Source organism: Panthera uncia (genome assembly GCF_023721935.1).
Source record: "Panthera uncia isolate 11264 chromosome B2 unlocalized genomic scaffold, Puncia_PCG_1.0 HiC_scaffold_24, whole genome shotgun sequence".
Lineage (NCBI taxonomy): Eukaryota > Metazoa > Chordata > Mammalia > Carnivora > Felidae > Panthera > Panthera uncia.
This window is the reverse complement of record NW_026057580.1, coordinates 79,868,386-79,893,587: the sequence shown is the minus strand read 5'-3', so window position 1 is coordinate 79,893,587 and position 25,202 is coordinate 79,868,386. Positions and strand designations below refer to the sequence as shown.

At 33.9% G+C, this 25,202-nt stretch overlaps 1 long non-coding RNA gene across 1 annotated transcript; it reads left to right on the top strand.

The window, feature by feature from the left end:
• The first annotated feature begins 1,113 nt into the window (after positions 1–1,113).
• Positions 1,114–23,821, top strand: LOC125938882 (uncharacterized). The gene is made up of 3 exons (XR_007462850.1): positions 1,114–1,136; positions 21,607–21,648; positions 23,713–23,821. It is a non-coding gene; the product is annotated as an uncharacterized LOC125938882 (long non-coding RNA).
• The last annotated feature ends 1,381 nt before the right edge of the window (positions 23,822–25,202 follow it).

Here is a 25,202-nt window from a genome sequence, read left to right as displayed (position 1 = left end):
TTAAGTTCCTGTCTTTTAGTCAGTGATAGTATTTTTAAAGGAAAAATAATAACACATGAGCCTTACTGAAGTATTTTTTCTAAATTATTTTGTGTTTTGAATACATGAGGTATGCAGCTGTAATATAACTAAAACCATAAGTATCTCAAAGGAAAAAAAATTTTCTAAAAACCTTTCTATTGGCATTAACCACTTTCTGTAAATTTATAATCCCTAGGTTTATACTAAAAACTCTGCAAGTCTCAAAGTAAATCATATAACGCAGATTCCTTTAAAAATTTATGTTTTCAAGTCTGGCCCTTTAAATTAGACTAATGTTGGGATGGTAGCTATACTTGTGATGAACACAGCATGATTATAAACTTGTCAAATCAGCAAGTTATACACCTGAAACTTGTAAGATTATGTGTCAACCATACTAAGAAAAAAAAATAGACTAACGTTAGTACAATGTAGATGTTACCAATCTTTTTTTTTCTTTCCAAGAAGTTAGAATATCTGTTACAGTATTTGGTATTTGGGACAATCATCTCACTTTATATTTTTGTCCTACATACATACACTTTAATGTAAAAAGATACTACTTTGAAGAATTATAGTCTCTCATTGAAACTAGACAAATGGTTATGAAAAATTAAACTGATTTTGCATGTTGCTTTTTAAGGTTTAGTTATTCATCATTATTACCTTTGAAAGGAAAATAATTCTTAATGATACATTTTATGGAATTTGGAAACTTTAAACAAATATTTACATTAATTACATCATACAAAGTAATTTTACTCAACTTAGTTATAATTAAAGTTGAACCAAAACACTTAATTTAACAAGAATCCTGCTGATTTTAGTAAGTGTTTAAAATGTAAACACGTTGTAACATCTATAATAATTGAGCGCTTTTATTATATTTCACATGAAAACAATTAATACACTCAAAGACCCATGTTCTCAGGCAATAGTTATATTCTTACATTACATTAAGCAATAAGAAAGTCAAAAGATGTGAGATAGTTTCACGTAGTCCATCAATGTATAATTTCTTTGCATTTTATCTGAGTTAAACAAAACTTTTTTTCTTCCTTTTATTTTATTTTATTTTATTTTATTTTTAGCAGAAAAACCTGCAAGAGTATCAAGTAAGTACTGCTTGTATTGATGATAAATTCTCTTTGGCATGCAGTATAAATTTCCAGCTGAAACTCATAAAATATTTATACTTTTAATGTGTTCAGAGACTGAGTCATTTCATACTAAACCCTCTGATAGAAATTTAACTTTTAAACTTAGTTATGCTGAAACTTAAAAAACTATGTTATTTGAAATAACTTGTAACAGAAATAACTGATCGTGTTCTCAAGCCTGAAGATTAAAGCGACTTGCATTCAAATACATTAATTTTTTCAGTGATTGAAGCAAAATGAAATAAAATAATCCTGATTCTGCCTTCAACTTTCAATCACTAAAGATCTGCTGTAGACTACATATGATTGAGCAATAATGTTTTATTTGCTGGTATTTTCTAATGGTTGTTAACTTAAATATAATTATATATCTGAGAAGAATAACATAGCTAAGAATGGATCTAAGCTCATATATCATAAACAGACAAAGTTCTCAGAAAACACTCTCTAAAATATCAATTTCTAGGTACCCAAAGGCATTCTAAATATATACAATACAACTTTAAATTTTCCTGTAAGTTCCTAAAAATTCTGAGAGATAGGAATTTTCCCTCCCATGTTTTCTGATTTTTAAAAAAGTCATTTTAAATCGATGCTGTCTAGTGCAATTTCATGTGAACAACACATGTAATTTTAAATTTTCTGGTAAGTACATTAAAAGGATAAAAAGAAACATGTTAAAATAATTTTAATGTTTATTTATTTATATAAGTATTATTCCATTATGTATCAATATAGAACACATTGATAGTTTACACTGTTTTTTGAAATCTTGTGGTGTGTGTCTGTGTTTTACACTTAGCACATTTCAGTTCGTACTAGTCACATTTCAGTACCCCAAAGCCCCATGTGGTTAGTGGCAACTACATTGGACAGAGCAGATCTTAATATTTCTTGAGCATTTCTGCTGTACACACTACATCGTGAGTATTGAGGACAGTATAAGACAATCATCAAATGTGGTACCTGCCACATCTCTCATTTGAACCTCTTTGACAGCAAATAATAGAACTCCGCATGGACTTACTTCAGGGATTTAAAAAAAGAAGAATAACAAGGGTGCAGAATTGTGTCACTGATGCAAGGGCAAAGCTTCCAGCTGATACTCAAGAAAGCCCTCTGAAACCATTCCACTCCACACTCTTTCCTTATACCCAAAGGTAGTCAGGGCAGACTTCATGAAGAAAGTGATTACAAAATTTATAATTTGAAGAATGGTTAGGTTTGAATAACTGGAAAAAGACTGAAGTAAATGTAAAGGAAGAACTCACTTCCCCTGTGTTTCTTCTGCACTCTTACAGAAGTACCACGCTCCAGGCACTTCCTACACTAGATATATGGGGTTTTTTTTGTTTTGTTTTGTTTTGTTTCCACACCAAGAAATTCTCTGTGATGCCAGCTTGGTGTCATACAATTTCAGTCACTTCTGACGCTAACTGGGTTTAGCACAGTCCCCGTAGGTTAACGGCTTAGTCTCACAAGACTCCTCCCCATTTCTGTTGCCAATTGTTAAGTAGTAGGTCCCCAGGTTATTCATAGTTTCCATCCAACATGGCTACAAATCAATGGTTCTCATGACTTCCTCCCTTGAATTCAATTATTTGCTAGAACATCTAACAGAACTCAGAGAAACAATTACATTTACTAGTTTATTATATAATAAAGGATATGATAAAGGATACAGATGAACAGCCAGATGAAGAAATACATAGGGCAAAGTCTGAAAGGGTCCCAAGCACAGAAACTTCTGCCCCTGTGGAGTTGGGGTAAGCCACTTTCCTTGTATGTAGATGGGTTTACTTGAACCATATACTTGAATCCCATACTTGAGAGAATTTTTAATGGAGGCTTTATACATACATAGGCATGATTGATTGTAAACTCCATCTCCAGTCCCCTTCCCCTTCCTGGAGGATGGGGAGTGGGGCTGAAAGTTTCAGGTTTCTAATCGTGGCTTGGTATTTTTGGTGACCAGCCCCCATCCAGGAGCCCACCAAGCATTTGCCTCGTTGGCAAATCTATCACCTAGTAGATTCTAAGGGATTTAGAAACTCTATGCCAGGAACCAGGGACAGAAACCAATATATATATATAATATATATTATATATATATATATTTATATATATAATATATATTATATATATATATTTATATATAATATATATATATATATATATCAAAGTCAGCAACCAAGAAAACTTGGTATAAGGGCAATTAAAAGACAAGTTAGCTGAAGTTAAGGGCTAGTGTCAGAAAGCAGTGGAGGTAAGGACATGTAGGTTAAAATATGAGGTAGAGATCCTGCAGGCCAAAGGACTTTGGACCTACTGCCACAGAAAACTGTGGTTTACTTTATATAAGGGCGTAAAAAGGAGAGAATTGTTGGGAAGAAATAAGTGTAAATAAGTAAATGAGAAATAAGAATAGTAACTGAAAACAGACAGTGTGATGAAAAAATGTCTACTTTTTCTTGTGGATCATATGAGATAAATGTCCAATGACATCATGAGATGATACATTTTAATAAATTGGTTGCTATGCATATGAATATTATATTTTCTATAGAACATATTTTTATCAGGCTTTTTTGGAGGCAATCATCAAAAACTTCAGGTATTTATCTAATAAAACATACTGAAGATAATTTAAACTGAAGATTCATTGTTCTTTTTCTCAACCCATTTTCAGCATTATGTCCATGTGTATTTATTTTTGGTCAGACTTCTTATTTATCTTTCAGTCTTTTCTTTGTCTTTCATAACAGAGGTTCACAAATAGCTTTTGCTTTGAGCCCAGACTTGCATGCACATTCTCTAACTCCACGCTGGTGCCTGCATGTCTTGTCTTCTGGGTGGCTTTTCTGCTTTGGTACTGGAAGCACAGAGACTGCCCTTCATTCCTGGGTCTTTTGGTTGGGAAGGAAGGGTGCTAATGTGTGGAAAAGGATTAGTGTAATACAGAAGGGGGTATTTCTTCCTGAATTCTGGTTCACTCTGCTTGAGATGATTGAGATCATCCCAGTGGACTGGATTCTCAAATATCTGGGGTTTTATTATAGGCATAAAGAAGATGCTGATAAGAATCAGCAATACACAAATATCTCTCTATGACATCAGTGAAAGTAACATTGCAAAATCAAAATTTCCATGATTCATAGGCAATTATGGTTTAAATTGATGCTTGCTTTTGTGGGTTTATTTTTTGTAAGGATGTAGCTTTCTGATTCTAAATATCCATTTGATTTTCATTCTGTATATTTTCTATAGATATGGCAATTATATAATGAATTATTTACTTTCCATAGAATTCAGAAGAAGACATCAAGGAATGTTAAGTTGTATTCTATTTAAGATATATTACCCTAAAAATTAAAAGCAAAATAAATACATTTTTGAATTTTAAATGGCCCAACCATTTGATATTATTTTAAGTCTTTTGAGAAAATTGTTTTCTGAAAAATATAAATAACTGTACATCCAAAAACATTACTCCCCAGGAAGTTTCCCAAAGGCAAAATATGAAATAAAACAGAGGACTGAAAACATACATTATCATAAGGCAAATAGTGCCAAGGGAAGACTAGCACCTAGTGGAATTGCAAGGCTCTTGATGTAGCTGAGACATTGACAGTATATTTATAACAATGGGTGTGGGGATATCAAAGACAAAGATTTTATAGAAGCCCATAGTTATTTTGTTTTTATTATCTGGTAGACAACATTTGAGTAAAGAGAGGTTGGCTTCCCCTTAAAATTAGTATTTTAAAAGAAGTGATGCAGTAAGAACATTTCTTGAGATGCTTCTATGTGGAAATTTAACTTTAGCATCTTTTCCTATAACACTTTTCTTTGAACATGAGCATTTTCCCATCAGCAACTCAACAAAATTATCTGCATAGACCGGTTTGGGATCATCATAAAGCCTCTGAGATCTAATTTTGATATCAAAGATAATGAATTTAATTTTTAAGGACATACTAATAAAAATATTTTATAGAAGTTAATTACTTTTTAAGGACACTTCAAACAAGACTGGCCAGGATTTCCATGTTTTAGGCAACTTCCTTTATAGCTTACATTTGTGATTTGCTTTATAAAGCTTTCTTAACTTTGAAAATACTCATTCATTTTTTCGTTTTGCATTTTTTCTTTTTACGTAAATATGATATATTAATGAGTAATTTGCATCAATATTACAGTTTGGTGAATATTTTAGATATCAGAATTAAGCCATTTTGGACATTTATCTAAAATTTAAGCACAAGGTGCTTAAAAATTAAACAAGGATGTAAAAGCTTATAGCCTTTCTTGATTTACACATTTGATATAACTTATGTTAAAGACTTCTTTTAAAAGAATCTAATTAAACATAACTAAAGTATAACATTTATCATAATAAAAGTGTAGCCTATTTTGTATTGATTATATGTCCCTGCATTGAAAATTTTCAAGAATTTCAAAAATCCAGAATTTACTAATAGGTATGTAATTCCCATTTGAAAGAATATTTCACGTTTTGAGAAAAATTATTAATAAGTCTGTGAATTATAAAATCAAAATCTAGTGACATAAAGAACTAATTTTCATAAATTCTTAAACACAAGAAAAATATGCTTTGCTTTATGACGATATTATATATAGTTGCCTTTTATAAATAATGAAATTAATGAATAAAATGATTGAATTCAACCTAAAAGTCTTCTAATGGTTAATTCATGTCTAAATCAATTAATTTATGTCATCGAAGACTAATTAAGTTGATTTTTTTTCCTAATTTTATCACTTGTTGGTCTTTCATATATATGAAACTATAGGACGTATTCTGAGATTTTCTCTTAATGGTATGTTCTCAGATTCATAAGTGTTTTTGTATAGTTATAGTTAAGTTTATTCATTTTTTATTACTGTATAGTATATTACTTTGTAAATATACACATTATAATCTATTCTACTATCATTAAATATTTGCTTTACTCCTAATTTATTTAAGATTTTTCTGTTTATTTATTTTTTTTAATTTTTTTTAACGTTTTTTATTTATTTTTGAGACAGAGAGAGACAGAGCATGAACGGGGGAGGGGCAGAGAGAGAGGGAGACACAGAATCTGAAGCAGGCTCCAGGCTCTGAGCTGTCAGCACAGAGCCCGACGCGGGGCTCGAACTCACGGACCCTGAGATCGTGATCTGAGCCGAAGTCGGACGCCCAACCTACTGAGCCACTCAGGCGCCCCTCTGTGTTTATTTTTAGATATCTTAATGTGGATGTTTATTTTATTAGTCTCTACCTTTCTCCTTTACTAATATAAGCATATAAGGCAGTGAGTTTAAATGCTATTTCAGCAACATCCCACAAGCTTTTATATGCAATATTTTCATTATCGTTCTGTTGCAAGAATACCTTAATTCCATCAACATAAATTCTTTACCTAGCATTTTACATGGCAATTTTAAAACTTGTTTTTCAATTTCCAAACCTGTGGGGATTGTAAAGATCATCCTCTTTTAACCAATGCCTAATTTAATTATATAGTGGTTAGAGAAAATGTTCTCCTCTTTAAAATACATTGAGCTTTATCTTACAAACAAATATATTTGTTTTAGTAGGTATTCCATATTTCATCCAGAATAATGTGCATTTTCTAATGGTTGGAAGCATGATCCTATATTGATTGAGTCAAGATTCATTGTTTTTCATTTACCCTTTATCTTCATTAATTTTTTGAATAATAGAAGTATCAATAATTGGATAAACTATATTAAAATCTTCCTCCAAGATGGAAAATTTTCAGTTTATCCCTGTAGTTTTATCAATTTTTATGTTAGGAGCTGTTTTATACATTTTATCCAAGCTTTATGTATCTTTCTGGTGAATTGAACATTTATCTTTACATAGTAACTTCTATATTCCATATAATGACCTTTTTTAAGTAAAGTGTATCTGATATTATTACAATTACTCCAGCTTTCTTTTGGTTAGTATTTTATCAGAATTTTTTATTACAAACTTTTATTTTATGTCTTTTCATGACATTTTGTTTTAGATATCTCTTTAGTAAATAACATAAAGTTAAAATTTACTCTTTCTTTATCCAGTACAATGGCCTTCACTTTTAATCTGATGAATTTCAACTACTCACATTAGTTGTGATTATTAATATTTTAGGTCTAGTTCTTACCATCTTGCGTGTTTTATATTTCTCATGTTCTCTAAACACTTCTTCATATTTTATCTTGTCCGTTACAAAATTGAGTGTTTTTTTCCCTTTAAATATATTTTTATTTTCTGTTTTCTAATGTCTACCTATCTGGAAAGACAACACTCTATTTCTCTTACTTCAGCCGTGACCCTTGAAATTTTACTATGCACATTTAAAGAATAAAATTACTATAAAACACCCTCCCCCAGGGCGCCTGAGTGGCTCAGTCGGTTAAGCGTCTGACTTCGGCTCAGGTTATGATCTCACAGTCTGTGAGTTTGAGCCCCTGCGTAGGGCTCTGTGCTGACAGCTCAGAGGCTGGAGCCTGCTTCCGATTTTGTGTCTCCCTCTCTCTCTGGCCCGCCCCCACTCACACTCTGTCTCTTTCTCTCTCTCTCACAAATAAATAAACGTTAAAAAAAAAAAAAAAAAAAAAAAAAAAAAAACCCTCTTCCAAACAAGAGAAGGATGCTACATTTAAATTTCATCACATCTAAACCTGATTTACATGCTAATTTTGTTCAATAGTTGAATTAAAAGAATCTGAATGTCAAATTGTATTAGTATTATTTTTCAACGTGTGTCTATCTTCACCTACAGATTTCTCAGTTACATTGCTACCATCTCTCTCACATCTCTGACTTTTCCTTCAACATCATACTTCTTTAGCATCTCCTTCTCTAGAAGCGTCTTGAGAAAAGACCTATTGGTGGAAAGTGTTCTCAGGTTTTATTTATGTGACAATGTCTTTAAATCATCCTTATTGTCGAAAGCCTTTTGCTAAGCACAAGATCTAGGTCACCAGTTAGGCACTCTGATTACTTTGAGTACATTGTGTCACTGTATTGCTTTCTCTTCCTCCACTAAGGTAGAGGAATTCTGTTACCAGTTGAATTGTCATTCCTTCCATATGATCTATCCTTTCTCTCTGTCTTCTTATATATTTTTTCTTTGCCCTTGATCCACTGCAGACTCACTATAGTTTATGGAGTGAGAGCTTCTTTTTATTGTGAAATTTTTCCAGGGCACATGGAGTCATTTTTCTTTCCTTTACCACTTTGGAGAATTCATAGCCATTATTTCTTCAAATATTACTATTTTTTCCTTGTGCTCATTATTAATGTGTTAGGTATGCACATTTTTCTTCTTTCAACATCTCTTTCTAATTTTTCATCTCCTCATTTCTCTATGATGTATTTAGTGTAATATGATCAGTCTTAACATACATTCACTAATTATTTCTTCAGTTCTATATGTTATTTTACCCATCCAGTGAGAATTTTCTATAATTTATATTTTATTATAATAGTTATTTTTCAAATCTTACTGGTTATTTTAATAATCTATTGTTTGTCCTTATTTTTGAATTCATATTTTAATTCTTAGAAGATTTATATATATATTAAAGTTCAAGTTTGAAAAATTGAATATCTGAAGTACCTTGTGATATAAATGTGTTGTTTGTTGTTTCTTCAGGCTCTCCCTTATGAAGGCTTTTTTCTTTCTGTGATTGGAACTTTGATTATGAGCTCATAGTTTTATTTTATTTCCCTCACTTTTATCTAAAATTATCTTTCTTTCTCTCCATTGTCCCTATCTTGCTCAACTTTTATTCCACCCCTAGTAGTGTCTTACCATTTGTGGGATTCTGTCCTGCAAGTGAACCCTGGCTCATAAGTTCCCCAGGGGTCACAGGGTACCAGATGGTACCAGCACTCACACTTCGTGGTGAACCCTTTATGCTTACCTGCTCTGGGACTGGGCAAAGCCCTTCCCAGGTTCAGCTGATGATCTCAAGTTGTCATTACTCACTTTTCAGAAAATGCCTATTGGCTGTTTGGGGGTTTCCTGTTTGGGGTGTCTCTCAGACTCCCTATTGCCTTCCTCTCCTTCCTTCTCCGTAGATGCTAATACCTGGTAGGTTTCTGATTGTTTCAGTCCACATTTCTAGGGCTCATTTCAGTTTGTTTTAAATATTGTCCCTGGGTTTCACTCTCTGTTTTTACAAGGGGATTTGAAGGAGATTTAAATACTGTGTTGTTGCTATCTTCTCCAAATCACCTGGAGAACTTATATTTTTGTCCCACCATCTCTGGCTTAACAAAGGCTCACAGCCTATGCACCCCTACTTTGCTCCTTGCACACTTAGTTTTTGAGTTCTTGTTTTACTATAAGCACTTGTCCACAGGGTGACCTCACCGTTCGTGAATCAGCAGGTGTTCTTTTTCTCCTCTTGCAACAGAAGGAAAGATTCTGGAAGTTTCCTTTGTCTCCTCTGAGCCCAGCACTTCAACAAAAAGTATGATTTTGTAGCGAATATTGTCTATCGTGTTCTCAGAATTAGAGTCCAAGAGTTGTTTTTTTAATGTTATCCCCAAACCTTGTTTTAACAAGATTCATGCCTTACTTGCTTAAATTAAAAAGTGAAACTCTGATGTTCTAGTTCTGGGCAATTGTATAAAATTTATTATTAAAACTTTATACAATCCTTAATCATAGAAATATAAATTTTATCTTCTTTAAAAAATCCATTCTTAGTTAATACAAATATGCACAAGCCTTTGAAAAAGAAAAATATGCTTTCTTATAGTGTTTAGGTTAAAGTTTATATTAGGACATATGTTTTTTTCCTAAATAGCATCATTTTATACGATGACTCACTTGTTTGTTTTGTTTTGTTTTGGGACACTTGTTGGGATGGAATATTATTGGAGATCACTTGCTGGAATGGAATGCTAATGAATATTAACTTCAATGTAGTTGTTGTTAAAAACAAATTATCACCAAATTCATGATAGAAATACAGATGTTATCATTGGGTAGTGGCTGATAACAGGGAAACTGTTTTAAAATTTGTGTAAACTTGGGAAATCTACATAACATCTCTGTGCTTAGTAGTCTTATTTTGAAAATGTGTATAATAATAGGGGTGCCTGGGTGGCTCAGTTGGTTAAGCATCCAACTTCAGCTCAGGTCATGATTTCATGGTTTGTGAGTTCAAGCCACACATTGGGCTCTGTTCTGACAGTTCAGACCCTGGAGGCTGCTTCAGATTCTGTGTGTCTCTCTCTCTGCCTCTCCCCTGCTCATGCTCTGTCTCTCTCAAAAATAAATACTAAAAAAACTTATAATAAAATGTGGATAATAATAATAATATTACCTCATAGAAATTCTGGGTAGAGATAAATAAGATAAAATAGAAGGTGCATAAATAATAATTGGTGTCTATTAAGTATTTATTAATTGGCATCCATGGGAATGAGGATGACATTGATGGTAATAATTATGGCATGATAATGTGTTACTTTTCCTGGGTAGGAACAGGTTTCGTTTATTAAGCTTTTGTGTCAAAATGGATACCATAATAAGAAAAAAATCATAATGGGAAAAAACATCTCACTCGTTTTTGAGTGGATTTAAAACAATGCCACTTTTTAGAGCAAGGGTGATTATACTTATGGAAATTTTGTTTCAGGAGAAAAAGAATGGAGCAGTAACTTGGTTGAAGCCTTCTAAATAGGGACAGCTGCCCTGCTTACTCTCTCTGATAACTGGTTCTGCTAGACCTCAGAGCAAGTCTGTGTATAAGGCACATTTGGTGAAATGTTTGTCACTGTTGATTATTAGTCTTTGGGTACCAGCAATGTGGCCTCATTCATTTATTGGTGATGTTAAGTTGTTCTGACATGGCCCTCAAGACAGCTGTGTCCTATCCTCAGAGTGACAGGACAGACACTCAGAAAGGATTGCATACATTTATTGAACACCCTTGGCTTCACTGTGTGCAACATTCCAAATGTGAACTGTCTCTGCATACTTTATTACCCCCGGAGGTCAATCTCGAGAATTCTGTGGATATTGCTCAGTGTAGTAGTTAGTTTTCTTTAAAACTCATGATCATTTAAAATAATAGCTGCATAAAGGAGGCTTTCACACCAAAAAACTAAAATAAACTGGCTATCAACTGCTGCTTTGAACTACAGCAGATTCTTATGAGTTCTTGAAAAAAATGTTAACTCTTAGAATGTAATATTGCACCAAATCACTTACACATGATTCATCAAATCAGTTGAGAAAATAATTTTAAGCCTTTGATATTTCTACAGAGTCAAAGTGATGCAGTGAATTAGATAAAATAGGAGGAGTGAAAATGAAAACAAAAATTCGTGCAAAGTTACATATGTGTCGATGCTTTAGGATCGCAGATGTTTACCTACAAGTATTTCTTGAAACGTTACACAAATCAAAATAGATTGCTGGTAGAAATAAACATGCAGTAACTGCTGGTACACATGTTTGCATTATTTAGGTCATTTTTATTTATTTATCATGTTTGCTAAGAGTACACAGAACAGGCTGGGCACTACACAGGAAAATTTACCTTTAAAACAAGAAAAATGAAATTCATGATCTATGCCATACATGTGGATTCCTTAAAATTTTTCTTTTCTCCAAATTACAGTCTCTTTTAACCTTTCCCATTATTTTACCACCCTTACATTCTCATGCTCAGATGACGAAGCATTGCTTTTCACCTGAGATTTATCATTCCATGTTTTCTCCTTGACTCCACCCCTCTTGCCTCTCCTTGATGCCGACTTCCACCATCCTGCATGTTCAGTTCTCGCTCTAAGAAGCCCTCCTCCCTTCACCTGCGAATATCCTCAGACTCTTCTGGCATATAAAAATTTCCCTTGCTCTTTCTGCTTCCTGAAGTTGTGCTTTTGCTCTGCTTTCATTTACAGTTACACCTCTTCAATAAGTTTCCCACCAATTCTTGACCAAATTCCTCAGACTTTTATTTCATGCAAGCTGAGCATTAACCTCTGACACTGTCCTCAAATAACTCACTTAAATCTCAACCCAGACCTCCTAATTGCAGAGCTTAATTACCTTCTCTCACCCCTCGCCCATTCTCAACCTCTCTGATGCACTCAATGTTGTTGGGCTCTCGTCCTTCTTGATGTTTTCCTCTCTTGGTTCTCATAATATCAGACTCCGTTTTCTTCAGTCTGATATTTTCTCAGCATTATCTTTCTGCTATTTCCACACACACACACACACACACACCCCGCCCTGAGGATTGGTTCTTCCATTGTCAACTTTCTTTTCTCTCTTCACACTCTTCCCCAGCAGGGCCCTTCCACCTTGCTATCTATCTCTTTGTGGGTAAGACCCCAAGGTGTTCTGAAGTCTAACCTGCCTTATCAACTCTGGTCCCACATTTTCAAATCTCAGCATCACTCTTTGTCTGCACAGGCTCACGACTGACCTTCCTATCTTATTCCCCCTTCTTTCCTTTATCCCTCAACCCCCCAGCAAATCCCAAAGGGAATTGCCACATGATTTCTATTCTTTAGTCACGTAGACATAACCTTCAAATTCTACTTTGCGTAATCACCGGTCTTTTTGTCAGGCTCTAATTCAGTTGTCAAGTCATGTTAGCTTTGCTCTTTCTCCTCTGAATCATTGCAGTGACTTTTCAGCAGGTCCCTTTCTGATTTCTGTCATTCTTCCATTTCACATCTACTAATAAATTAAGTTCTCCAAAACTTCAAATTGATTAAGCTATTTAGATAATAAGTGTTCAATATTTCTTCATGGAAAATTTAGAATACATTCTACACATCTTAGCTTGAGGATCTAAAGCCTCTATAGTTCAGTCTTAAACTACATTTTATGTCTTTTTTCTATAATCACTGTGTATACCTATAAGAGATACCAAACCAATTCATGTCCATGTTCCTAATTTTCCTCCATCTTTTGATACTGTCATTCTTTTTTCCTGTATTTTTCTTCCCATTTCTGGTTATATGATCCTTCATGGTCAATCTCTCATGGGATAGCTTCCAAAAAATTTATTTGACGTCCGTAGGAAGAAGTGATTGTACCACCACTGAAAACATCTCACGCTTGTTTTGATGATTGTTATATACTACCTTGCAACCCATAGTATCTTATATTTGTTTGGATACTTGTCCATTTTCTTTACTTGACTGCAAATTACTTCTAGGTAGCATCGTCCTTTTCTTCTGAAAGTGGAAATAGAATGTTTAATTGAAAGATTAAGGGACTAGAAGCTCAAGAAATTCAGCTTTATACCTTCATTTAATACTTTAAAAATGTGTTGCTTAACACATTTTAAATATGCTGAGTCTCAGTGTTATCTTGTAAAATGAAGCTATTCCACCTATTTTTTAGTGTGTTATGAGACGTAAGTGAAAATGTAAAGTACCTTGTAGGGCACCTGCACAGAAAAAGAGCTCATTGTAGTCATTGTTGTTGCTGAAAGAGTAGCTATTTCTTAAACGAATAAATTACAAGAAAACTTTAAGGTGGCATTCACTTTGTAAAACTAAACTAATCTTTTAAGAAATATGTTTAGGGGCACCTGGGTGGCTCAGTTTGTTAAGCATCTGACTGCAGCTCAGTTCATGAGTTCATGGTGGATTCCGTTGGGCTCTGTGCTGACAGCTCGGAGCCTGGAGCCTGCTTCAGATTCTGTGTCTCCCTCTCTCTCTGCCCCTCCCCCTCTCATGATCTGTCTCTCTCTCAAAAATAAACATTAACATTTTTAAAAAAGAATAAAAATAAAAATGTATTTATATTTTGACATTTTTATTTTATTTTTTGCTTATTCAATGGTTTCTTTTTTCTATGCTATTTTCAATTACAGCCTAACTTTTGTAAAAAGTTTTTTTGCTGCTGCATACATCACTCTTTCTACTTTAAATTCCTTTAGAAAATGTTTCTTACTTTGGTCTTTTTTAAAGTTTTTAAGTTTAATTCCAGTAGAGTTAACATACAGTGTAATATTACTTTCAGGTGCACAATATAGTGATTCAACAATGCTATACATTACTCAGTGATCATCAAGATAAGTGTACTCTTATCCCCATCACCTATTTCACCCATCCCCCCCCACCTCCCATCTGGTAATCATCTGTTCTTTATAGTTAAGAGTCTGTCCTCAGTTTGTCTCTCTCACCTTTCTTTTCCCTTTGCTCATTTGTTTCTTAAACTCCACATATAAGGGAAAGCTTATGGTATTTGTCTTTCTTTGACTCATTTCTTTCACTTAACATTATACTCTCTAGCTTCATCCATGTTGTTGCAAAAGGCAAGATTACATTCCTTTTTTATGGCTGAATAACATTCCATTGCACATCTATATATACCATCTCCTCTTTATCCACTCATCTATTGATGGACACGGGCTACCTCCATAATTTGGTTCTTGTACATAAGGCTCCATCTTTTGAAATGATCAAATGGTTTTTATCCTTTCTCTATTGATGGCATGTATCATGTTGATTGATATGCAAATATTGAGCCACCCTTACATCCTAGGAATAAATATCATTTGATGATGGTGAATAATTTTTTAAATGTATTGTTGGATTCATTTGCCAGCATTTTGTTGAGGATTTTTGCATCTATGTTCATCAGAGATATTGGCCTATAGTTCTCTTTTTTTTGTGGTGTCTTTATCTGACTTTGGTAATACTGAGTAATACCAGAGTGTTACTGGCCTCATAAAATGAATTTGGAAGTTTCCTTTTTTCTTTTTTTTTTTTTTTTTCAATAATTCAAGAAGACTAGGTATTAACTCTTCTTATAATGTTTGGTAGAATTCGCCTATGAAACTGTCTGGTCCTGAACTTTTGGTTATTTGGAGATTTTTGATTACTGATTCAATTTCAGACATTTTTATGTTACAAACACATAGGAGACATCATAAAATACACATGATGAATTTATACACTTTATACGAAGAAGAAACTGAGATTCCAACAACCTTTAGAAACCACTGTAAATATGTTTCTAATTTATTAACATACATATGTGTGATAGTGTTGTTAAATTTATTACAGTTATCCAAACTTAGAAGGGACGGTTTTAATATAGAAAAAAAAGAAGAAAGAGAGAAAAAGAGAAGGTAAGAAAGCCAGCAAGCAAACAAGAAAGAAAGTGATATCTAAGGCTAAATCTAAAAATTTTACATTCATTGTATATTTCAACTCAGTTTAAAATTTTTCTTTTAATGCAATATTAGCAGTTAATTGGCAAATGGTTGCTATTATATGCTATTATATATATTTCCATAAAATATATATGGTAGGTGAAAGTGCATACCAGATATTTCTTCTGTAATAATTTTTAATTTGAAGAATTCAGTTTTGCTTTGTCTGTGTTCTGCTTATATCTTGCATTATTTTACTGGTCCCCATGTTAGAGAAATAAAATGTTTTGTTTTTTTTTTCTCAAAAGGTGACATTTACTCTCTTGTTTTCTCAAATACTTTGATCTATATACAGCCATATGTAATATATGGCTAATAAACTTATTTTTGAATAATTACCTTTCCTTTTGACAGGTTTATGTTTAATTATTTCCTTTTGTTAATGTTGGTTATTTTGTAGAGATAGAATTCTTCATCTGAAGTAGCATTTCTCAATGTAATAGTCTATGGATCCCTAGGGTCTCCAAAACCCTTTCAGGTGAACTGAAACACTTTACATAATAATATTCAAACACTATTTACCTTTATTGCTCTCGTTTTTTCATGAGCATACAGTGGAATTCTCCAAAGGCTAAATGATATGTGAGAAAGTCATCGCTCTTTCAGCCAAAGAGCTGTTTGCTTGAGAATCCTTATGTTTAAAAACAATATCTGTTGTAATTGCTGTTACATTAATTATCAATAGATGTAATCCACATAAACAAAAGTTTTTTGAAGTCCTTAATTTTTTAAGATTGTTAAAAATTCTGTAACCAAAAATCTGAGAACACCCTTATAGAGAATAAGAAATGGAACCAAGATAAGATTGTTTGTTGAGAATGATAAATCTGTCATTTTTACTATAAAATTTGTTAATTCATATATTAAATCCATGTATTTATAAATACATGTAATTGTACATCATAATAACTGTTGGTACTGCAGCTAAACTCCACATTTCTTTGTTCTTGGAATTTCTGTCAGCCAAATATTAATTACTGTCCATATTGATGCTATATATATATATATATATCCATATGTATTAATGTTATATACACTCACACACACAAACACATGCACACACACACACACACACACATACACACACACACACACACACATGAGTCTCCTTACTGTCAACATACTGGCTTTTTAAGTTGTATCTGTTTTCAGCCTCATAGAACCAAGGCTACCTTTGACTCCATGCAGACAAAGACTTATCTCCTGAACTTTCCTAAAGTCCCATCCTGCTCTCATTCTGTTTTTGATTAATGGCTGGAGACCAGTCTTAGAGCTCAGCAAAAACTATGAAGCAAAGGACAAAGAGAATTTCTGATTTTTTTTTTCAGGGCATTATACTTGATGACAAAATAACACACACACACACACACACACAGAGGTTCCTGGGTGGCTCAGTCGGTTGAACGTCCGACTTCGGCTACCGTCATGATCTCACGTTCGTGAGTTCAGGCCCCACATCGGGGTCTGGGCTGACCTCTCAGAGCCTGGAGCGTGCTTCCGATTCTGTGTCTCCCTCTCTCTGCTCGTCCCCCACACATGCTCTGTCTCTCTCTGCCTCTCAAAAATAAAAAAAACTAATAAAAATATTTTTTTAAATAACACATGCACACATATATAAATATGTACATATTTATATATAAATATGTATGTACATATATGTGTACATATTTATATATTTATATATTTTATAAAATTTATAAAATTATATATATATGTATATACACGCACACACGTAAATTTAAGTGTTGGAACAGACACTTACATGATATGAAGCAGATTATGGAATTGAGACAAGGAAGAAGTTCCTTTACTTCATGATAAAAACCAAGCACTACTTGAAAATACAAAATTTAGGCCTATCATGATCATTTTATTGTTTTCTTAGATAGCTATCTAAGAACCTCTGTGTCTGTAGCTGTAATTTCGTAAGTATAAAAGAGTTATACAAAAGCCAGACTTTGACACCAGCATGTTAAAAAGATTGAAATGGTAGCCACACAGACAAGACCTCTCGTGTGTTCATGACTGTTATCGTGGAGAAGTCTGATTTAGATAAGAGGACAGAGTCATTAATACTTGTGATTCCTTTGGAATCTAAGTTTCTGTATAAATAAAAGATGAAATCTACTGTTTGAAAGTCAGGATAACATTTTCATTCTTAATTGATTAGAATAAGGTTACCTAAAATACAGTGTTTAGGCAAACAGAAAAGATATATTTTCATCTTCATTGTTATTATCATTTTCAAATACAGATAAGTAACTCTTCTATTGATCCCACCAGAAAGAAAATGGGTTGTTAGAAGAGGGACACTCTTTCCTTTCCGCTCTGCACAAGTTCATGGTTTATGCAGCTGGCAATATAATGCATAGGTTCTGAAATCAGAGAGAACTGAGTTTGGGAGGCCAGCCTCTAGAGGTGGAATGGCACAGTGATTAATAACACAATCTCTAAAGCCAAAATGCCTGAGTCTGAATCCCAGGTTTCCCCACTAATTAGCCCTGGGATCTTGAGTCTCTAGCCTTCAATTTTCCTACCTACAAAATGGGAATAGGAATAGTACCCACTTCCAAGGTGGTGAAATATGTTCTCATTTATAAAGTGTTTAGAACAGTGGCTGGAACATAACAGGAATAACATTTATACTATTTGTGAAATAAATATAAATCCTCATTCAAGTGGTTCTGGTCCAAGTAGACTGGGGTCCATGGTTCAGTCCTGTCACTTAATTCATTCTGTGACCTCGGACAACACTTAACCCTTCTCTGCTCCATCTATATAAGAGATTTAAAATAAGAACACCTACTAAAGAAAACTAAATTTCCTATGATGCCCCCAGCTAATGAGTACCTCCTAGGATTTCCTTGTTGCTGGGAGTGGCACCACTATTTTCTTCCAAACTCAAAAAGTGCATTAAGGTATCCCTTATTATATAATCTCTTGCATTCACATGTACTCAATCCTATTTAATTGTACCTATGAAGCCTTATTTATACTCAACTCTGTCAGTGACTTCCAATTGCAGAAATCATTGTTTTTATGTTGACTATTAAAATACATTTCCAATTTCTTTCTCTGAATCCATTCTCTCATATTCTAGTCTTGTTATTTTTACAAAGTACATTAGAACATGATTTCCTTCTTGAATGACCTTCACTGGCTAGGACATTGAGTAGAGAATGTTCAGCCTGACATCTATCTTTCCACATGATAAATAACATTTTCTAACCTTTGCAGATGCACTTCTCCTGCCCTCCTCAAAATTCCATCTGCTCCTTGAATCTCTTCTGTTCTTTGCTGTATCTAGTCTTTCTTCATATGATTGCCTTCACTTGAAACTTGCCATCTCCCTCGGTCATATTTCCCTCTATATTAAGGACCCATTCTATTTTATTTATTTTTGAGAGAGAGACAGACAGCACCAGGTGGGCAGACAGAATCTGAAACAGGCTCCAGGCTCAGTGCTGACAGTGCAGGACTCGTGAGATCATGACTTGGGCTGAAGTTGGACGTTCAGCTTGGGCTGAAGTTGGCTGAAGTGGGGCTACTGAGCCACCCAGGCACCCTCAAAGGACCGATTTTAAATTAGACTTCCTTTTTTAATGAAAAGATACTGTTTACTAAGGGACATATGCAGAAAATAAAATTCATTGTGTTCTAAAATTATACAAAGTATACAAATCACTTTTTAAAAATCGATGTTCTAATAGCTATGATGTTCCAGTGATGAGTTGTGGATAATTCTTCCTTCCCTTCCCTTTCACAAATAAGATGCAGGTACACTCAGATTATCACAGAATCCCAAGGCCTCTAAATCATCTGATTCTGCTTTCCAGTCATTGTCCTTAGGCTTAGGAACGTTTGTCATCCCTGTTTGGCTTGGAGATTGCACTGTTCAGCTTAGAGAACTCTAAGGCAACAAATATCAAATTATTCACTTTTAGCATCTTGAATTGTTTATTCTTCAGACTAGAGTGGGATATCTGCACTGACGTGACCCTAAAAACTGACAAAAGTAAAACATCACATTCCTTATTCTTGTGCAAACTTAGCAAGAAATTGAAACATCTGTCCTATTTGATTCCAAAATTGGGTGTGGCTATTATATATCGCTATTTCTTTATTTCTTCTACATCTGATCTTAAGTGTATTTCTTCAGATAAACCTTCCAAGGAAAAAAATAAAAATAAAAAATAAATTAAACTTCCTTCATAAAATGTTTTCTTAAAAGTCCATTGGTACATGTTGATACATCTTTTATGGTAATTATTATACCTTTTTAGAGTCAAGTATTTGTTTTATCCAAACCACCACTCACCTAATCAATGCGCAAGTTATACAAGTAAATGGATTGTAAGTGTGTTATTTCTTTTTTGTATTCTGAGCAGTGACAATTGCGGTACATTCATTATTCCTAGTTCAGTAAATTTCTGTTGCTGTTAAGTTGCTTACACAGAGACTGCATCTCTATAGCAACTGCCCTAGGCTTGCGGTTTACCTTCTGGTGCCTCTGTTCTCCCGGTTAGCTTGAGCAATTGACATATGACTCACTTCTTGCCAGCTTTTATCACGTAGCTAGTTTATGCTGGGTCAGAATACAGAATTTGGAAAAGAGAAGCAGCTCAGGTTTTTATTCTACCCATATTTATTTCTCCAGGGATAACAAATGAATCCAGAGCATAAACATCTTAGGCTTATGTGTGCTATAATCCTCAAAAATAAAATCTGTATTTCTTGTGTACAAGAACCTTGCATTAGTTTACTTTTATAAACATCCTCCATAAAAATTAGCAGATTCTTGCTACACAATGAAAGTGTAACTATCATTTGGTTCTTTTAAGAACTCTGACATCATTTTAAAAATATAGTTAAGTTACTTCAAAATATCATGTACCCATTTATGCCTTTTCTTTATTCATGGCAGCTAACAGAGCAATTTCAGACCATGGTCATTTAATCCAGCATTTAACTGAGTTAAGCTTGTATTTAAATATTTCTAAACTAATCAGGGTGAAATTTTAGTAACTCACTGCTCCAGCCCAAATGGATGCTCCAGTCCACAGTTAAGTGACACTGCCAACATCAGGAGCAAGGGACGCTCAACACAAGGAAGCCACGGATGCCCTGAACTAGGTCCTTGGATGAAGTGAAGCCAGTTTGCAACCAATTTACCTGAGACCCAGATGTAGAGAGTAAATTATGGCCAGAGCTGGAGAGGTTCTTTCCTGGTTCAAACTCTGCTCCAGCCTGACAAGGAAAAAAACAAACAAACAGCTGTTTTGGGGTCTCAGTCTTGGCCTCCAAGTCCTGATGAGAATTTTTTCACCAAAGTTGCTAATTAAAAAATTAAAATTTTTAAGTAGTTTAAAAATATTTGCTGCAAAAAAGTGGTCGTAATTTTCTTTTTTCCCATTTTGTTCTTTTACATAATAACATCTCTTTCTAAAGGTCACATTTCTTTCTTATTAGAGAAAATTTGCATACTGACCTATTTTACCCCTTTTCTATTTATTAGTGAGCAGCTGGTATGCAAAATCTGAATAAATAATAGAAAACCGACCCTCTTTCAGATCATTAAGAATGCTAAAAAACTGATGTGAACATTTAAAGATCATTTAATTATATTTTCTTAGAATTATCTCTGACTTAAAAATCTTCCACATTATTCCACATGTGCCTGTACACCAAATAGCAAGTAATTTACATAATGTAAGCTAAGAGTCATTGTGTATTTGAGCTTTGGTTCAACTTAAAGTGTCTTTTAATTGCCTCTACAATTATCCATCAAAAGACTAAAATCTAATCAGTCCACTAATAAAATATGCTGGCGGATATTTTTCTCAGGATCTAGCTTATGTATTTATCTCCAATGTCCTAAATTCCAGAAGTGTTGGTAGTTTGGGGAAGGAGTGTTAGGAGTCAGGGAGGAGAGCCACATTTGGGAGCGTCACTGCAGGTCCTTCTTATCATAGCCAGCTTTTGTCAGCCCTAACCACAGCCTGATACGGTATCCATTGCCCCCCACCCTCTCCCCAAGTCAGAGAAGTTGCCTTGTTTGTCAGGAAGTTCTTGTTCATAGAGACACTAAATGCTGAGTTCGCAGAGTAATAGATCTTATGATTCAAAAACCTTAAATACAAAATTTCTTCTTTGGGAAAGCTGGAAAATAGACCATGGATTGATGTGTCCTTTCTTTACTCTCTAGGAGAAGATCTGGAAGATGTACCGGCTTCAAAGAAAGCTGAAGGTGAACTTGTTGTCTTCAGTGTATTTAGGAGTTTTCTCTTAAGGCTATGATGTTTTGTCTGTTTTATTTAACTATTCTTGATTTAGTCTTTAGCTTTTCCTAAGTAATATTTAGATGGCAGACCCATTTTATAGACAAACCGCTTTTTTACATTATTTGGAAAAAATATGCATATCTTCACATGTTGAAGGCACTAGTTAGACACTGGTTTATTTAAAAGTAAATATTAGATGCATTTATTGTCCAATTGCTTACAGGAACAATATTTCAAAACCATCATTTCACTATTTTTGAATTGAATGGGGGTGTTATTTGATAGAAAGAGAACCACATAAATGTTTAAAGGTGAAGTTGACATATTTTTATTAAAAAATTTTAAAACAATTTGCCTATACTAACAGCAATGGCTAGAGGAAGGAAGGGAGGAAGGAAGGAAAGAAGGAAAGAAGGAGGGAAGGGAGGGAGGAAGAAATGGAAGGAAGAAGGAAGGAAGGAAAGATGGAAAAAGGAAGAAAGAAAAGCTCAAACTTCAGAAAAATATATCACAACTAGATACATAATCTTGAGCAAGTCTTTTCAGGACTAAATTTCTTTATTTGTATTGTAAGAGTTTCAACTGATTTTATTTTATTTTTTTTACTGAAGGGTTTCCAGAGTCCCTAGAGTGGCATGTTATATAATAGATATTTTCTATTATACTTCCAAACTTGCCTATAAACAATAGAGTTTGTGTAAGAGTTGTTCTTGCCATGAAAATATATGTACTATAGCAGTGCCCAGAATTAATTACCAGTATAGAAAATAGTGTTTTGAGGAAAGACACAAAGAAATGGACACCTGAGTCTTAGGAAATGATTTACACTTGTCCTAAGATATGTTTTCGAATACTTAATTTTTAGATTTTTTTGAAAACTTGAATTATTAAGAACAATAACTCTTAACATGTTTTTGACTTCTGGACAATTGCTTCTCAAATCATTTTATACATAAATAATCTGACAATCTTTTTAAAATGGGATAAATGTGGGTTGGGGCCTAAGAACTACCTTTATATATTAATCTCCAAGTAACAGTGAAACTCTTGGAATATGGATCACACTTTGAGAAGAAAGGTCTTTGAACATATTTAGAATTTGATGAAATCTAAAACCTAACTTTTGATGAAAGACACATGCATTCACATCTTTGTTACCTTTCAGGGTTTTACAAGAAACCCCCCAAAGCCCAAATGTGAACACCAGTTAATGTGAACACTAGATAAAGGGGTTCAACTAGATAGCTTCAATTTATCCATCACTAGATAAATACATGGCACGTATCACTACAGTAGAGAAATCCATGAGCCAGATGAGAAAAGGGACTAATACAGGACACCAGTCTGCTGACATTCTTTCATGGCAAAGATGATTATTAAAAACTTAAGTCCCTCAAACATTTAGAATTACTTTGGGGAGGCTGGCTGGCTCAGTCAGTTAGGCATATGACTTTGGCTCAGGTCATGATCTCATGGTTTGTGAGCCTGAGTCCTGTGTCGGGCTCTGTGCTGGCAGCTCAGAGCCTGGAGTTTGCTTCGGATTCTGTGTCTCCCTCTCTCTGCACTCTGTCTCTCTGTCTCTCTTTCTCAAAAATAAATAAACCTTAAATTTTTTTTTAAATTTAGAATTACTTTGAAATATTCATTATTTAGCCCACTCACTCTTACATGTTATAACTTTAAACATTAAAGACCTCTTCTAAGAAAAAGAATATGTGCATCTGCTAGCACTCACCCACCAACATCCAACACATCAGGACCAGTGTTCCTGTTTGAACAAGTACATATTGAACACCACATTCTTTTCTTCCACTGGCTCCTCTTCTGCTACTGGCTCTTAGCTATCAATTTTAGGGTGAGAGATTGAATAGAATCTGAATAAGAACCTAGAATATATTATAAAGAGGGAATTAGCTCCTGTTTCTTTCATATTGTGCAACCGTTTAGACATTTTTAGTCTAATAGCTACATATTTGTCTAATAGCTGTGAATGTACAAATTATTTACTTTCATATTTTTGTATACACCAGAAGCTGAAGATGTGTATTCCACAAAGAAGCAAAAAAGTAAGTTTATAATTACTTTAAAACTATGAAGTCATTCTATATTAAAGGTAGAAGTATAAGCCGGCACTTTAGACCCTTAAGAAGACCAGTATGAGAAGAAAAAGATTTTTAGCACAGACATGATGAATAACATTAAAGTAGGTCATTTATATTTCAAAAATAAGCCCACCACTTTTTGTGTCAGGCAAGAGGCACGTATTTGGAAGAATTACAAAGTAATGACTGAAGTGGCATTTATCGCAGACCATTCTACACAGCTCTGATCCTGTGCACTCTCACTAAACTTGTGCTTCAATATGTGCTACTGTCTGCTTTATAATCAGACAGCTGAAGTGATATGCTGAACTTTCTTATATCAAAGAGAAAAAAAAATGTAGAAATAAGACTCAGCAATTCAATTGCTTAGAAACTCGCTTCTTTTAAGATTGAAAGTTCTTTTTGGTTTTTCTAGATATGTGGCAGGCTCTTAATAGTCTTTGGATCGTTGATTGTAGAATGCAATCAACATTCATGTGCAGTTACAAAATTCAATGTCCAAGATTCTCATCATTCTGATATTTCCAAATTAGATATTTTTCTTCAAATGGTAAAGCGATACATTTTGGATTCGCATTTGCATTACAGTCATTGCTGGACAGACTAAAAGAAGCAATGTTTGAAATAGGTATGACTGAAGTTCGTTTCACTTAATGCTTTTAAAGAATAGACATTTATCTGAAGAAATGAAATCAATAATGTTCTCTGGATTCTAACTGCTTCTTAAAGGTATTTCTGCAGGAAGTTACTAAAATGCCCACCGCAACAGCAAATGACTCCTACTCCGTATTAATACTTGATTCACTGAGCAAATATTAAGTGCCTACTACATTCCAAGCTCTGCTTCAGATGTTGAGGCAATTGCAGCAATTAAGACAGGGAGTCATTATAGCCCTTCATATAATCAGGTTTTGAGAAAAACAGTACTTTTCACTATTATTTCAAAAATCTATAAAGTCAATCTGGGCATGTTTCTGGTTTAAACAGGAGTTTCCCAATTATTAACCTACTGGTAAAAATTTGTGGCTATGTCACATAAACAGTTGAAGTCTTTATTTTATAAATAAATATTAAAATATAATTCAAAAGAATAAGTGGATTGTATCAAGGTCAATTTCCTGTTTGGAATATTGTACTATAGTTTTGTAAAGATGTCACCATAGTGGGGAAACTGGGTGAAGGGTATATGGGAATAGCTCTGCATTATTTCTGACAACTGCAAACAACTCTATAATAATCTCAAAATAAAAAGTTTAATTAAAAACAAATGAGGGGCACCTGGGTGGCTCAGTTGGTTAAGCTTCCAGCTTCAGTTCAGGTCATGATCTCACAGTCTGTGAGTTCAAGCCCCACATCAGGCTCTGTGCTGACAGCTCAGAGCCTGGAGCCTGCTTTGGATTCTGTGTGGGTCTCTCTCT